Source organism: Zingiber officinale, chromosome 9A, assembly GCF_018446385.1.
Source record: "Zingiber officinale cultivar Zhangliang chromosome 9A, Zo_v1.1, whole genome shotgun sequence".
In the NCBI taxonomy this organism is placed as follows: domain Eukaryota; kingdom Viridiplantae; phylum Streptophyta; class Magnoliopsida; order Zingiberales; family Zingiberaceae; genus Zingiber; species Zingiber officinale.
In genome coordinates, this window is record NC_056002.1 from 137,662,104 (window position 1) to 137,668,103 (window position 6,000).

General features: G+C 33.6%; 1 pseudogene; it reads left to right on the forward strand.

The window, feature by feature from the left end:
• The first annotated feature begins 1,145 nt into the window (after window positions 1-1,145).
• Window positions 1,146-5,306, forward strand: LOC122019643 (annotated as a pseudogene).
• The last annotated feature ends 694 nt before the right edge of the window (window positions 5,307-6,000 follow it).

Sequence of the window (6,000 nt, forward strand, 5' to 3'; positions counted from 1 at the left end):
AAATTGAGCATCATTTAAAAAAAAATCTAGTATATTTTACATCCAATTGAGGTGGAAAAAAACTCATGCTCATTTTTTTAGAAAATATATTAAAATCTAGTTTGATGTACCAAATTTAAGAATAAATATACTTATTTTTTACTTTTTATACCTAAAAATATCAGGGGTAGTTAGGTAAATTAGTATCCACTATATTTGACTGGGGAGTGAAAATAAAAATTTTTATCAATGGGGACTGCATGCAAAATTTTGTTTCTGATTAAGGGCTGCATGTAAATTTTCCCAAATAAGAGCACAATGTCAAAATCTAAAAGAATATTTTTCTTAGGAAGTTGCATTAATGGTAGCGATAGTTTTTGAACATACCTCTTGAAGGTAGGTTAGTGCACAATAATCATCTTCTCGATAACACTCAAAATTTGCATCTGCTTTGGTAACATGGGATTTTATATCATCAAGTTGTTCAGTGAGTCTTCTTAACATCTACATCAGTTCTCTTCCTTTATAAACATTCTCATGCCTCATTTCCTTCATGTCATTTTCGAGTTTCTGTATCTACATTTTGAGCTGCTCGACATCAATTTGAATCCAGAAGTACCCTAAACCTCCATCCCAAACGATTTCTTTTCATGTTTCGTATTTAGGACTAGTTTGCTCGAGCCATGCTGGTCCTCATGGAAATTGTTAGCTTTGGTCTTCCATTGGGTTTCTAAATGAAACTCCAGTAAATTTGTTTGTTTCAAAATACTGTTATTAAAAGTTCACTCAAAGATAATACTTTAAAAGTATTGTCGTTTTTTTGTAAAGATAATATTTTTGTAACACTTTAAAAATATTGTTATTTTTGATAAAGACAATACTTTTATAATATTTTGAAAGCGTTATTTTTTTTTAAATAAAAAAAATCATATTTAATTTCCTATTTACAAAATCATTCTTTTTATATTTACAAAATCATTCTTTTTATTTGACCTTGCTATAGAAACAAAATTATGATCAACCTAAACTACTATTATTTTCTATTTACATAATTCCTAAAATGATGGTACTACTGTCAACATGATTAAAAAAAATCGAAGATAATTGATATGTCTATATTCAAATTTGACATAATAATAGTTAATCAGCTAAGCTAAATTCATACAAAAATGATAGAATTCAGTTACAAAGTAGATATTTGTATATAATCATACGATGCAAGAGAAAACAAAGTAAAAAAATCAAAGACTAGACTAGTCTATAAGAATAAATCAACAGATGATGGAAATAGATTTTTTGGGTTACGACGAGATCCATTAGATGTATCTGATTTTCGGGGTTGGAACATTACAATTTACTTGAAAGAAGTGCAGTGTAGCATAGCTTCTAATATTCCTTGTAGGATATTTTGCATCCAGGGTCTAGTAGATGGCAGACGAGTACTTGGTGTTGATGGGAATCTGCAAGAATATCAAAAGAATTGTAGTTTTTTTATAAAAAAATTGATATACTCAATGAATAAATGAGTTATAACTACAACTGAGAACAAGGGTCATTAACAAAAAGTTAAATAGATAAAGTTAATCATATTCATAAGAAAATATAATTCAAAGAAAATTTACAATCACATAATGATAAAAGAGCCTTAGATACTGACAATTAAATAATTAAATAACTATGGTGATTTGAAATCTCAGATTTAAAAAGTTGGTTTAAAAAACTCAAATCTCACATAATGATAAAGTTGGGGTTTTTTAAAAAAAAATGTCATCCCATGTCATGCCAATGCATACATAAAGTTAAGCTAATATTTTTTTTTTTAAAAAAAGAAGGATGTCACCCATGAGTGCTCTCTTCAAAGTCCATATTGCATCAAGAAAATCAAACTTCAATTTAAACAAGGATGGTAATCTGTCAACATAGCTTACGACGTCATGCAACAACTTCATATCACAAGCATGCCATGGAACCTCCTTGACAAGATTCCTAAGATACTTTAGCATTCTCAGTCTAAAAGACAGTTTTAAAGTAAATTTCACATTATTCTTCTGTTGATCTCAGGAAGTTGGTGGGTAAAACAACCTTTCACACAGTGTGAGGAGGCAAAGTAGCCTCTCACACACTTCAAGTAAACACAATGAAGTGTTTTAATTTGCTATAGAGATAATGTTGTCTGGAGTTCGCAAGTCAACTATTGAAGTGAACAGAGTGGCAACACAATCTGGTTGAACAGATTATGAAAATAAAGATCACCTCCTATGAAAATAAAGGTAAACTATTGAAGTGAACAGAGTGGCAACACAATCTGGTTTCACATTATTCCCTTCCTTATTCTTCGTTCCAAATCCATAACTCCCATGTATTCTCTCATATTCCTCATTTTTCACTCCGACATATCCATTTAGATCACCTCCTATTAAAATCATTTCATTTGATGGAATATTTTATAATATTTTATCTAAGTCCTCCTAAAATCTTAATTTGGTAGCTTCATCTAATCCTACTTGTAGTGCATATATGCTAATTATGTTCATAGTTTATTTTGCCACTATTATTTTAAGGGATATAATTCTATCTCCTTTTCTAACTACTTCTACAACTTTATCTTTTAACAAACTATCTACAATAATACCCACTCCATTTCTTGCTTTACTCTTTCCAGTATATCATAACTTAAAACCCGAGTTCTCTATCATCTTTGCCTTCTCACCTGTCCATTTTGTCTCTTGTACACACAAAATACTAATTTTTCTCCTAATCATCATATCTACTACCTCCATTGATTTACCAGTGAGAATTCCTATGTTCCATGTTCCAAGTTCCAAATCTTAGATTATTAGTTTTCTTATCATATTTGTTCTTATCTAACTTATGGTGTGAGAACTCTTGCCTATTTAACACTACACCCAAGTTCTCATAGAGATGTAGCGGTCCTTGCTGAGACGTTACAGTCGGACCCTGTAACGCGAACTCTTATATATTTATCACAACACCCAAGTTCTAAAGATGTAGCGGTCATTGCCAAGACGTTACAGTCGGACCCTACAATACGTTCCTTCCGGGGAACAACCTAACATTAGCATAATAGTTTAATGAATTCATTCATTAAACATTTGCCATAATTTAACGTTGGCTAGCAACCTAATGCAACCCTCCTCTTTTATCCGGGCTTGGGACCGGCCATGACCGGTCATCATGGGCGGAGTTAATTCCATATTATTTTTTTCCTACTTTAGTAAAAATGTTAAACATGGTAAACATGGCCGCGTTTTAAATAAATAAATAACAAATCCTTTGCCTCCTCACTTCGGACGACGAGTTTCTATCATCTTCTGTAAGCAGATCCCACCGAATCGTTACCCCCAATTTGCTTCCCTTCTTTACCTTTGTCCCGCTTCCCGTTGATTCTTCTGCAATCTCGGATCGGTCTTCGTCTTTCTCGTTAGTTCTTACTGGACGAAGCATGATATTTGATGAGGGAAGATTTTTGATCGACCGTTGCGCCTTCGGGAAGAAACCGAGGTCATTGCTTGCTTCCGCCTTCTGAAAGTTCAAACCCATCGTATTATTTTAGGTTTTGTGAATTTTAGGGATGCAGCGCAGGTTGACGATTTCCGCCTCATATGAAACTTATAGAATGCTTTAGCGTCGCGATTTGTGTCTAGGGCTATAACTTTTCTTGAACTACGTTTTATTTTCATAAGTGGTGGTGCTCTTTCTGAGCGCAAGAAGAGAGATCTGCTGCTGGAACTTTGTTGGTTCATGCAATGCCGGAGAAAGAGATCCGTGAAGATGATTTCCTAAACATGGACACCATAATGAGCCATTCGCAGGTTAGCAATGTCTAAACTTTGAATTGTTGTTTTGTTCTACTTGCATTATAATATGGGCTTGTTTCTGAATATATCTTCTTATACTTCTTCTAGATGTTGATTTTTTTCTGGTTCGCTGCCTATATATCAACTCTGATAGTTCTCAATACTCTCAAACTTTTTTTGTTTGAACTATATGTGATTATGGACCCCTATTATGATTCTTATCTTTAATCTTTCAGAAATTAGAAGAAGAGCTACAAAAACTGGGACTGAAAATTAAACATCATGAGGACAACCTGAAATTTCTCAAGGCTCAGATTGATGGAATTGATGAATCGATTCTAGATTTGCAAGGTGGAATATCTATCTTCCTTTAGCACCAGAACCAAATAAAATAACAATGTTTCTTATTCTATGTCCATCGATAAAACTTCTTCTCTTTGATGATTGCACTCTGATAGTTGAATTGTTCTTTTTTGATACTGTTGCATAATGTTTTGTTGTAGTCCTGTGCCCTGATAAAGGAATTTTCCACAGTTGAACTTGGCCAATATCATTCTAGAGCTCTGGAAACTGAAAACAGCATTGTATCTCTTGAGAAATCTGAAAATCGTACTGTTGAAAACATACTAAGCAAGATCGAAGTGTGGCTGGTATTATAAAACTTGATCATTGTCCACTAGCAGCAAAGTTACCATTGACGAAGGATGTGCTGGGTGTAGTAGCAACACTTGGGAAAGTGCATGACGATAACCTTAGCAGGTCAAGTGATTTAGTCAATCCTCAGGTTAATTTTGTTGACTGACCACTAGCCATCTGGGAGCATATTACAAGAGATTTCTGATAGCATGTTCCTTATGTAACTCTCTGCAGGATTTTATCAGAGTACTTAGGCTTGGAGAATATGATGGCTGTAGTTTGCAAGACATATGAAGGTGTTATGGCTCTTGAGAAATATAATAAGGATGGCATGATAGAGAGAAGATCTGGTCTTAATGGACTTGGTCTCTCTGTTGCACGAAATATACAAGCAAGATATCTCGTCTATTGTATTGAGAATTTGAGGCAAGTATTTATAAATTGAATTAATCATACCCTACCACCTTTTCCTGGTTAAAATGTATTGCATAGGATTTGAATTTTGATTTCCTTTTCTCTTTTTCCAGACCTTATGTTGGTGAATTTATACCTGAGGATCTACAGAGGAGACTTGCTTTGCTGAAGCCAAGACTAGCTAATGGGGAAACTCCACCTGAATTTATAGGTTTTACTGTTAATATGACTGATCTGGACCGTATGCACTTGGCTTACATCACACCTAATGGACTTGGCCTTCGTGAGACTCTCTTTTATAGCTTATTTTCTCTCTTGCAAGTGTATAAAACCAGATCTGGTATGCAATGTGCTATGCCTTATATAAGTGATGGAGCTATCTCCCTAGATGGGGATATAATGAAAAACAATGGCGTATTTTACCTTGGTGACAGGTATTATATCTTACATTGTAAATAGATAGCGTCTTTTTCATTAAGCAGAAGCACTTTTATTTTATAGGCTTTGCAAGAATCAAAATTTCCAATCAACTCTTTTAGTTATGATTCATATTTTTTCTTAACCTTCAAAGGAATTGTTTGCAGCCAAAAAGGAAGAGAGCATAAACTACCTTAAAGAGACTGCACTGAATTGGAAACAGGTTTCTCCCTATATATGTAGACAGAATATACGGCCTTTATTATGGTATAGGATTTACACAGATATTTTAACAGTCAACAAAGAATAACTTCAATGTCTTCTAGATATTCCAAATGCCAATTAATCCATGAGCATGAAACAAAATCCTCTCATAGAACATTTTTTTTAAAAAATAAATAAATAAATAAAGGTTTGTTTTTGAAGATGGTGCTTTTGACATCAAATAGGCTCCATTTTTTTCCACAGTTTTAGTATTTTATTGGTTTTTCTTTCCATGCAATATGATCTTTGCTGCTAACTATGGTTTCCATGTAAGTTGATCTTTAATGCATTTTTGCTATTGCAGGGCGTGGAAAATAAATATAACTACTTTCAAAGGAGGTGAAGAGATCCAATGAACACAAACCAAAGAAAAATAATTATAACTAGTTTCCAAGGAGGCGAAGCGATGGCCCCTACTCCCGAGCTTATTACTGTTTAGTAGATGTCATATGTCCACACAAGTTTTGTCAAC